The sequence below is a fragment of the Diadema antillarum genome, unplaced genomic scaffold (genome assembly GCF_040938485.1).
Source record: "Diadema antillarum isolate AM-2024a unplaced genomic scaffold, OU_Dant_1.0 seq00000358_RagTag, whole genome shotgun sequence".
NCBI classification, from domain to species: domain Eukaryota; kingdom Metazoa; phylum Echinodermata; class Echinoidea; order Diadematoida; family Diadematidae; genus Diadema; species Diadema antillarum.
The window spans coordinates 511,408-523,387 of record NW_027271364.1 but is presented as its reverse complement, the minus strand read 5'-3'; positions in this window follow the sequence as shown (position 1 = coordinate 523,387).

Here is an 11,980-nt window from a genome sequence, read left to right as displayed (position 1 = left end):
ACTCCAGGGAGGTATATTACACTTGAATTGAAATGAAAACAATTATATCACTTACACACATTTGATGGAATATTTGGGAATTGTTAATCAAAGGAGTATTTAATTTATTGGGGAAGTTAGCGGTGGAAGGGTTTTGTAGGAAGGGCAAATTACCCTTACTTTTGCATTTTGTAAGTGAAAGATCTAGTGCACATTTTTGATGATATATTCGAAAATTTGTTAATCTCAAAAGTGTACAAAGTCTAAGGAAAGGGGCCGAGCGAGGGACGTTTTGCATTTTTATGATTGCAATTCAATGACAAAGTGCATATACTTCAGGATGAATATTTGGAAAATAATGATTGTACAGGCCACCCCTTTCCCCAAGGGGAAGGGGGATGCATCCAAGCGAACCTTTACCAGTGGACCATCTGAGTTGTTGAATCTCGAACATTATGTTGAATATCTTTGTCTCTTGATAAACAAACGGCGGCCATTTTGGGCAACATTTGGTTTTCGCGAAGAACTCACGTGGTTTTATTTGTACTTACGTGCTTCATGGTCACTGAATAAGTATTTTGTTGGGTTCCTTATGTCTCAAAATAAATATTTATACATTTAAGTGCGCATCGCGGTTACGTAGTTGCAGGGTTATGAGAAAAACAGGAAATGGCAGCCATTTTGGACACCATTTTGGATTTCTGAAAGTGCTCAAGTGCTTTATTTGTGTTTCAAAATCTCCGAATAAGTATCATATTTGGTTCCCTGAGACTCAAAACGTAGGCCTATATTTCGACATTACAATTAGTGAGTACAGTTGAAATCTACTTGCAAAATTATGAGAAAAAACAAATCAGGAAATGGCGACCATTTTGGACGCCATATTGGATTACGGTACTTGCGTGCTTCAACAACTCTTAATAAGTATTTTATTGAGTTCTTCATCCTTCAAAACATATATTCAGACATTTTTTTTTAATTTTGTATTTGGGTTACCTGGCTGAAAAGTTATAAGAATTTCAGAAAATGGCGGCCATTTTGGACGCCATCTTGGATTACGGTACTTGCGTGCATCGACATCTCTTAGTATGTGTTTTATTGAGTTCTTCATGCTTGAAAACATATATTTAGACATTTAGATTTTTTCATTTGGGTTCGCTGGTTGAAAACTTATAAGAATTTCTGGATATGGCGGCCATTTTTACGCCATCTTGGATCGCGGAAAACGCTCAAAGAGGATTTATGAGGACTTTTAGTATGCTATTCTAGACATTTTTCTGGACCTATCCTGAAAAAATCAGCTTGTTACCAAAAATATCCAGGTTTAAAACTAATGCTCTTGGACTAGCAGTCGAACGCGTGGACGTACAAATTCCGTAGCACCGCAATTTGCATCATTCAAAGCTGGGAAAGATTTATTTTGAATCGCCCAGCGATGATCACAGCATTTCGGGTTAAGATTGGACATTTTGCTCAGTGTATGTTGCGCGAGGGCTCACTATGGACTGAAATACAATGCTCACAGTCCAAGCATCTCAATTCACGTGAGTGATTCGTAAAATTTGTGATAAGAATGTAGAAATTTTCAACAGTTTTGTTGTTGTGTGGCCGTGTTCGAGGGGTTTAGTAGATATGTGTACGGGGTTTAGTATGTGTATATCACACCGTCAGACGCCGTGCTAGCGCATGGCGTCTGGTCGGGCTACCTGTTCACGTAAGTCTGACAAGCAGACGAGCGAACTTCAGGCGATGTGAGTGCGCCACTCTCGTAATTTCACATCTCCGGTGCATCAGGGAATGGAAGAGCTCTCCCCCACGAAGGTGAGCGGATGACCAATCGGGCAAGCTCACTAATGGAAGATTGCTCGACTTCCGGCTCGGGGTTAATGCAGTGTGCTTGATTGAAACTGACTTTTCTCGAGTACAAGCCGCCATTTAGGCGCGTAAACGGGCTTTTCACCGGGATACATCGTGAATTATTATAGCTTGGATGGTTATCGCAAAAGCGAGGGCGACCGATTGTGCTTGAATGGTAGTGGTCCGACAATTAAGTTGATAGTTCACTAACCCCATAAGATAGGAATAACACTTTGGTGTGGAAGATGATTCTTACATCACGAAAATAACTTAAACTTGTATTTGCTGCTCGTAATAGCTGAGGGCCGTGACGATTTTTGTTTTTTGTTGTTATGAGGAAATTTGTAACGGATTCGGACTGAGAAATTAATAATCGCTCGAAGCATGGACTGTTCCACAGATTTAATCTCCGGATCCACACGGTTATCGCCAACGCCTTCCATTCCCGGGCCGACTCGGTGGCATGGCGTCGGCAGAACATCGGACACCAGACCAACCCCATGTACAACCATGTGTACCTGGGGGCATCGGCACCTTCATCAATGTTAATCGACCACTACGAGCAACGGAAGAGCGACGAGGAGTTTCGCAAGCTTCTGGTGAGGAAGTTCGAGCGCTGTCTCTGCAACCGCGGCGCCGGTAAGATGCTGACGAAGCTAGCGTATGCCCGCTTCTGGAGAACTCTGAGAAATGTCGATACGGTAAGACCTCCTTATATCCCAGAATCATAGGAAATCAACTATTTTTCGATTTGAAGCAAATTGCAGATGTCATGTCAGATATGTATTATTTTTTCCATTTTTTTTTTATTTTCAAAACTTCCAAAACCTAACGCACATTCTCCGCTTTTCAGAACCCTTATTTCCCTTGAAAAATAGAATGTAAAAACGAAGCAATATGGCTTGTTCTGTCAAGTCGTCGCAGCAAGAGGCTCACTTGTGAATGACTAAAAGACAATAGGACAATAAAAGACAAGAGAGTGATGAGTAAAATTACAGGCTAAACATCATTACTTTTGCGAGACATAGACTTCTATAAGATTGCACGACAGGAAACTTAGACGACCCAAATCCCGAATATCACAAATTATAACTCCTAACTTATGCCACAATAATACTGAAACATAAGTCCCTATATTTGGATCAAAAGTGAGAGAAAATCAGCGAGCTTTTGCATCTACACTCGTCTGGAAGGATGGAGATCAATGTGCTACGATTCGGTATCCACAGGATGAGATTTTTGTGGACAATAAAAACTTGCACACACACACACACACACACACACACACACACACACACAAACAAACACACAAACTATAGAGGGGCCGTCAAAGGCGGCAGACCCACGCCTTAGCGGCGCTACAGAGTAGACATGCTGTGCATTTGGTCACCTACCAGAATTCGGTCTTTTACCAGAATAAATTATCACCAGCCAGTGAGTTCTACCAAAGATCGTACACGGAAGTGTACGATCTTGGTTCCAAAGTCACATCACACGCAAATCACATTATTTCACGTACCGGAATATTCATTCACAACAGGAACGTCCTTTAATCTCCTCCAAAACTCCATCGAAAAACCCAAATTCCACCGTCAAAAGTGCAGAATCAGAACTTTTCCAAGCGCGCGCGAATTAAGTCCAGTTTTAAGAGTAGGGTCTACGGGTCTCCGAAAAAGCGCTGAAAATCGAGAAATACGCCGTTCTCTTGCGGGATATTTTGCTTATAGCAACTACCAAAGCCGAAAGTGTGATGGTATCAAAGGTCGTATAAGTGCACGATCTTTGATGGTATCCACAAAAGCGCAAAAGAAAACCAAAATTTACGTACGTGCCGATGCAATTATTGGGTCTAGGGCAATTTCCTCCTGGGCAATTACCCCTATAACCGGAGGGCCAAAACCCCCCAAAACTCGCTTACTTTTCGAGTGAATTCCACTCTCTCTACAAACTAAGTCGACCATGCTTTTTTTCAAGTTTTAATTGTAACAAACAACATTCCACTGGTCTACCTCAAAAAATTTTTTGCGAAAGCCTCCAAATCCAAGATGGCGTCCAAGATGGCCGCTATATTTACTGAATCTGTTATTTGAAAGATAGAATTTGACAGAAACATCAGACTGCAACAAATTTGATGTAATTATGAAAGAGAATAAAATTTTCTACAAGTTAGATACCATTTTTGTGGGTTATTGTGATAACTGGATTGAGATTTTAAGGAAAAAACACTCATTTTTTTATATTTTTCTGAAAAAAGGAAAATCATGAAAATGCTTGATTCAGCATAAATCAGAGAAAGACTGAAGGATTATCTTGAAACGTTTCAAGAATTTTGTTTGATATATAACTAATATTTGGAGAAAATTAGGGGTCAGTACCATTTTTGGTTCAGGAGTAATAATGTCTCAAACTTGAAAACTCACTATGTAAAAATGGCCACTTTAGTTGTGACCGAGACCTTGCTGGTCGTAAAAAAGTCTGCGCGTGCCAAGACTACTACTGGCACTGGCGCTTGTAGCATTGCTAGTGGTAGCAGTGTTTGGCACACGCAGACTTTTTTTTTGACAAACAATTAAAGGGTTTGTGCCTGCAAACTAACTTTTAATACCAAGTGGTAGCTCAGGTGACGCTGATCGCTATTATTTCAATGTAGATTGTTCTAAAGCAGATGAGATGAAGCAAAAAATATTTTTCAAATAGAGGTAGAAGCTTGAAACAGCCTTGCTATAGAAAGTTTAAAACAAAATTTAGATCAATCACTCAAAAAATTCTAGATTGCAGGCCATCAAAGCTGACATAGTGTATTACGCCAAAGTAAATGTATTATTTCGATTTTGATACAATTTTGTCTGTTTTGCTGTCTATTTATAGGTTTTTATATATTCTGAATATTGTAATGCTATTTCAAACCGTCTTAGGTTTTTATGGAGACATTTTTCAGAATGCACCATGAATATTTCTCTAAAAAGTAAGAAATTTTTTTTTTTAGAAATGTTTATGAAAACCATGTAGAAATTAACATCTTTCCCATATAATTAATATTTGGAGAAAATTAGAGGTCAGTATTGTCTTTGGTTCAGGAGTTATAATGTCTCAAACTTGAAATCTCATTTTACATAATATCATGTATTTACATGCATCTGTTCCCAAAGACTTCACAGAGTGTCAAATCCAAGATCGTGCTTACTTTTCGAGTTCCACTCTCTCTATAAACAAGACCATACATAATATCAAACATACTAAGCAATGTTCCAGAAGTACACCTCAGTAGATTTGTTGCAAAAACCTTCAAAGTACAGATGCGGTCCAATAGGGCCGCCATTTTTATTGAATTTAACATTTCAAATATAAAATTTGATAGAGACTTTGGATTGCAACGAATTTGACGTCATATGAAGGAGAGGAAAACTTCCTAAAAGTTGATACCATTTTAGCTGTGTATTGTGATAAATGGGGGGTCGTTTGCTTCTCTATGTTTTTTTTTTTTTTGGGAGGGGGGAGGAAATCTATATTTTTATATTGTTTTGAAAAAAGGAAGAAATGTGAAAATGCGTGATTTAGTATTTATCAAAAAAGAAGTGAAGGATTATTTTGAAACCTGCGATTGAGATTGAGATTTACTGAGATTGAGACACAATTCATATTTATGGAATTACAGGCAATATCATACACTGTTGACAAACTTGAAAAAAATTATATTTATACATTATAAATTTTGCATACAATGTGTTTACATGGTCACATGTAATACTGTAATAGTCTAATGACTTGCAAGTGCCTGCAAACTAAATTTTCATGCCAAGTGGTAGGTGACGCTGGTCGCTATTACTGTAGCATTTCATAGTAGATTGTTCTGAGGCAGATATGATTGAACAGAAAGTATTTTCCAAAAAGAGATAGGAGCTTGGAATTTGGCACAAATTTTGCCAATGTGTCATATTTAGCGACAAAAATAGTATCCACACGAAATTCAAGATGGCGGTAATTAATCGAGGTTGTCGTTAAAGGCATTATTCACCATTAGTGCACGTGAAACAAAAACTCAGCTTTAGTTAATTCCACAAACTAGTTCTAAACTGTGAGTTAGGGATAGAACAACTAATGTACAAACTTAAATCAGTATAATTAATGCTAAATATTGTTAGATATACTAAATAGATCTGATAAGAATGTATTTTTTTCTTTATACTAAGCTTTCAACAGTTATTATGGTTATGGTTTCTTGAAAAGAAATGGTGGTATATTATCTCCGTATGTTTTAGGCTTTATTATATATATGTTTCTTTTTACATGGTAGAATGTTTTGTGATACAACTAACCTACACATATAAATCGAATGTGATATCTCTCCCAATGGTAAACAATACCTTTAATGTGTTGTGTCAAAGTTAAATCTCAACTTATAATTTGATATAATTTTTAATCTTCTTATATTGCTGTCTATCATATGCTTCTATACATCCGAACGATATTGTACTAGTGTAAACCATATTGAGGGTCTTTTTTTTTTGGGGGGGGAGGGGGGGGGGGGTGGAGCTCATTCCAGTGTTTGGGTAAGGCCCGATCTTTGATAAAAAAAGTCATGCTTCTGTATCAAAGATATGCTTTTTTACTTGTATGTTACTCTGCTGTTGTAGAAACGTGAATGATGATGGTATATGTGTAATAATGTCTGATCTGATCCGTAGATGTCCTTGAAAGCCCTTCTGATCCGACAAAAAAAAAAACGCCCCCCCCCCCCCCCCCCGAAAAATCCGACATGGCGGCAATTTCTCAAATTTGCTCTTAAATGTGTTGTGAGAGAATGTCTCAACGACATCAAAGCCTGGTCCACTGCCAACAGACTCCGTCTGAATGAAGACAAGTCTGAACTCATCCATTTCTCATCACAGTTTAGGAGCACAGTTCCTCTACCAGATCTAACTACTCGGGATGGGATTATTAAGGTCTCTGACTGTGTTAGAGACCTTGGCTTTACTTTGGACAAACACTTAACTCTTAAACACCATATCACAAACATTTGTAAGTCTGCATCATGGGGTATTTTCAAAAATAGGGAAGATCAGGCGTCTGCTTGATCAATCATCAGCTGAGCGGCTCGTCCATGCCTTCGTCTCCTCCTATCTGGACTACTGCAACTCCCTCCTTGCCGGCCTCCCTCTTTCTCACATATCCCCTCTCCAACGTATCCAAAATTCAGCCGCTAGATTAGTCTCCCTTAGTAGGAGACATGACCATATCTCTCCTGTTCTCCGCTCACTCCATTGGCTTCCAGTCCATTCCCGTATTACTTTCAAGATCCTACTTCTGACGTACAAAATCACACGTAATCTTGCACCCATATATCTTCAAAACCTAGTCTCTCTCCGCTCCTCCTCTTCTGCCAGACCCCTCCGTTCATCTTCCTCTCTCCAATTACTTCATGGCCCACGTACAAAAACCCGTTATGGTGACCGAGCCTTCTCTTCCATTGCTCCCACTCTTTGGAATAAACTCCCTCTTTATATTCAGAATGCCTCATCTGTCGAATCATTTAAAATTCTTCTTAAAACTCACCTGTTTAATCAGCTGTAATTTTTTTTTTCTGGAGGCGCACACAGTTATCAATTATTGTACCATTGTATCACATGTATTTTTCTTTTCTTTTCTTTTCTTTCTTCTTCTTTTGTTACTGTTAACGTTAATTTTGTTAATGTTATTGTGTTTTCTAGTCTATTTGTATGAGTAGCAAAGTGCGCTTAGAAACGTCAGTATGAAGCGCCATATAAATGCAATTATTATTATTATTATTATTATTGTGCGAAATTACTTTTCAGTATATTGTTCGAATAAAACTGTCCTAATTGATTATTCGCGCTGTATATTCACATTTATAAATAAGCATGCTGAAACTGTATTTACTGTTATCAGATTTTTCTTACATTGTTTTAAGGCTGATTTCATGTGGGTTATAGTGTCACAATTGATCTGAACTTGTGCCATTGGTAACTGCTTTCCCGTATTAGATATCAGGATCACTCGAGAGTGAAAATGTTCATTTTCATTCAATTTAGAGTGACCTCTGGGATCACTCGAAGAGTGACGAGTGATCCCTGAGATCGAAATCGAGTGGAAGTTTTCACTTTTGAAGGAGTGAATAACAGAAAACAGTGAATTTAGAGTGAAGTTGGAGTGAATTTTGAGTGAAAATGTTCATTTTCACTCATTTTATAGTGACCTCAGGGATCACTCGAAGAGTGACGAGTGATCCCTAAGGTCACTCTAAAATGAGTGAAAAAATGCGGAGAGTTGACAAAGACATTTTCTCTATCTTTTCACGCTCTTTTACTCTTCCCGTCGACAGTTAGGTGTATACAAACCTCTATAGAATGTGTATACACTCGAAGTAATCAGGGGGGCATTTCAAGAATCTTTTGTCGGATATTTTTTTTTCCTTGAAATATCATATGTAATAGAATTGAAACTATTTTCATGCAAGAGATATAGAATGCATTCCAAATCTATCCAAACCGTGTCAAATAATCGGGTGCTGTTCGTTATTCCGAAGGTTCGTTAATCCGGAACACACAAATTCCCTATACCTAGAAGTTCGTTAATCCGAGCATTTGTGGCGTTATTCCTAAGATTCATTAATCCGAAAATGAAATAGGATTTGTTATCCCGAAGATTCGTTGATCCGACAATGAAATAGGGTTCATAAAGAACCTTCGGAATAACGAGCTTTGTTTCACTTTCGGATTAACGAACCTTCGGAATAACGAACCCTCGGACTAAAGAACCTGCGGAATAACGAACCTTCGGACTAAAGAACCTTCGGAATAACGAACCTTTGAAATAACGAACTGTAACCCAGATAATCAACAGTCATGTTGTTTGACAGTTTTACCGCAAGCTTCTCCTAGCTTCACATCAAATTAAGCACGGCACCAGCGATGTCACGAGGCATAGAATGACTCTTAAACTTTTGTTGTTTTTTGTTTCTAGGGTAGGTTTATCTCTCAATCGAAGTAACATGCTTCATAGACATAAATTGATTTTTAGAAATGTTTGAAATGGCTCAGTAACCCTCATGTACTACAATTTTTCGCTTGTTAATATACCATCAATCAATGATTACAATTGTAGCAAACTACGTGCGTTTTCAAAGTCATTCCTCAGGGGAAAAAAATGTAGCAGCGTAATTCTGCCCTCACCTTCCTAAACAGTTGTCAGACCTTTTAACTACCAGCGGGAAATCACTAGGCCTATTGGCGTCCATTTATCTCTTCATCATGACTCTTCTTTTTTTTCGGTGTACTTAATTTCGGACACGTTCCTGGCAAACGTAAAGGGCGATGTGACGTGATTATTTGTGATTATTTGAATTAACGCCGAGAAATAGGAGCGGACTTGATGGGGAGAGGAGGGGAGGGTAGGGATGTGGGAGGGGAGAGGAGGGGATGAGGGCTCGTGAAAGGGGTGGAGTTAAAGTGGGTGAGTATTCAGTCCGGAGTTTATTCATGAAACGTCCTATTTGAACTAAAGCATGCATATGGAAGGGTAGCCTTCCTCCCCTTTTACTTGCCTCTAGGGATCGATACTGTGCGTTCGTACGGATACAATGTACAGAAAATAGCATACTGGATAATACAATCTCACGCTATTCATTGACCTCATTGCTTATACCGAAGTCTCTGTACCCACGGCTAATAGCTATGTGATTTACAAGTTTCCAATGTTTTCTGTTGCAATAGTGATACATAAAGAAGACAAGAAAGTTTACAGTGTAATGCGTTGATGAAACTTTGCCTGGGCCCCGTTTTATCAAGATAAAATTAGCGTTGATTGTGAAATCAACGCTAACTTTATCCAACTCAAGTCTGCTTTAACTTTAAAGGTGCATAGTCCCGGTAGTGTAGAGGGCGCTGTTGATGATACTGCCGATTACCGCTAGCATTGATACGAAGATTGCCGAAATTGAGCTGTCATCAAGAGTAAAGCGTGTAGGTGTTGCTGAGTAAATTTCATAAAAGGAAAAGACCATGATTACATGAAAGAAACGCAACTAAATGTCAGAGAAAGTGAGCAGTTAACAGACAAACATTTGTGACAAGACCCCAGCTAGACTAGGAAAGTATGACAGTCATCTCTCTTCTGTAATTTGCCTTACAATTGAGTCTACCTAGCTTCTAGACTATCTTTACTTAAAGTTAATATTTTATCAACTTTAAAGTTGTCATGGATTTGGAGCGGTTGACAAAACTTACTTGTATGTGTTGATTATGGAAGAAGTTAAAGTTGTTTCCGACTCTGGGTCTCTTGATAAAACGGACTTGAAATTTATTTGGAAGTTAATAATTGATTAAGTGGACTTAGAGTTGATTTGAAAGGTTAATCATAGATTATCTTGACTTAACGGTAAATTTATTTTTTGATAAAATGGGGCCCTTATATATATTATACAAATAATGACTGCTATGAGGGGCACAATAAATATTATGGGCCCAAGGTGATGTGACAACCATAACTATGCCCGAAGCGAAGCTGAGGGCACAGTTATGGTTTTCACATCACCGAGGGCCTACATAATTTTAACTGTGCCTCGAATATCAAGCGGTCATTATTTGTTTTATATACCGAAAACATAGATTCCGAAATATAGATACCGAAAATATAGATTCTAGTCCCTTTTACAGCACTCGTGATCAACGCTGATCGACAGCGCGGCGGTCGTATCATTGGCGTGTACATATTATGAGTGATCATCTAGGTGTACGGCCGGGGTTGCGACTGTCTCCAAACCTATTTACAGGCACAGTGACCGCGTCTCTTTTACAGCACGCTGATCTAATGCGCGGCGGTCGTATCATTGGTGCGTACATATGAGCGATCTACGTGTACGGGGTCGCGACTGTCTCCAAACCTTTTTACAGGGCACAGTTGATTTACTGTGCCCCGGCCCCGGGCACAGTAAATCAAAAATGGGGCACAGCTATTTTCATGACTCCACTTTTAACCAATCAGATGAGAGGATTCTATATATCGAGGTAGTGTATATAATGATTTGTAATTAAGCTATTTAAAAAGATAGTCGTAAGTGTACTGTACTACACTATTTCTTTGAAACAACAAGACATAGTTCATGTAGTTATAAATGATTTTTTTATGTCATTACTTCATATCGATATTGTGAGTTGTAGACATTCATTTTTCATGAATTTTCCTCAAATCAAGCCTCAAAGGCCGCTGGTAACCACTTGAATGCTGAGTAACTTACAACCCTTACATGCCTCAAGAATGATACCAGAATGTTTTCACTTTGATCATTATTGACATTTCATGCATTGGGAGTAGGCCTACTTAGATTAAAGATATAGTTCGTCTGTACCAGTCCTATAGCCGATTTGATGGCATGAAGAAGTTCAATGAGAGTGGCTTTGGGCACATGTTGGTAAATCCAATATAGTCAGGAAAGATTTGTAATGGCATACATAAATCGCGTTCCAGAATTACATGATAGATGGCCAGACATTTATTGATGATTGCTCTAGAGGAACTCGCATTCTTCGATTTTGTGGTTCTCTGGATGAGTAGTGGTAAAACTGAAGAGGATATCCTAGGTAAATAAGACCAAGATGTGACCCGCCCAGCTCAAGGCGCACAAATAAGTAGGCCAAAATGAATTTCCACTTTTCTTAAACGTTCATTATAAAGAGTAAGCACTAAGTTTTAAGGTGATTGATACATAACTTGGAAAAACAATTCCAACCCATTCAAATAGTGATTTCAATACGGTAGAGTTAGGAGGAGCAGTTTCATAGAAAAGAGAGAAGGGATGAAACATTAGGTTCACTCAGGCGTCCCGTGCAGTAGTGTCAATGAAAACATGTTGTATTTCACAGTGAAAGCAGTGCCTGTCAAAAAAAAAATATATATGGTCAAGAAAGTCTACTAATATCTCGATTTCGGTTTGGTTCAATCTGCCAAAGATTGACAGTAGGTAGAGAAAACATTACACTCCCAGATGAGACCAAAAAAAAAAGTGAGTCTGTTAACCCGAATGACAAACATTTTGTAGTTTAGTCCATTGCAGAAAGTCTTAATCTGCGAATATTTCTGGGTTTCGAGCTGGGCTATGACATATTACAATATTGTACATCATTTACCA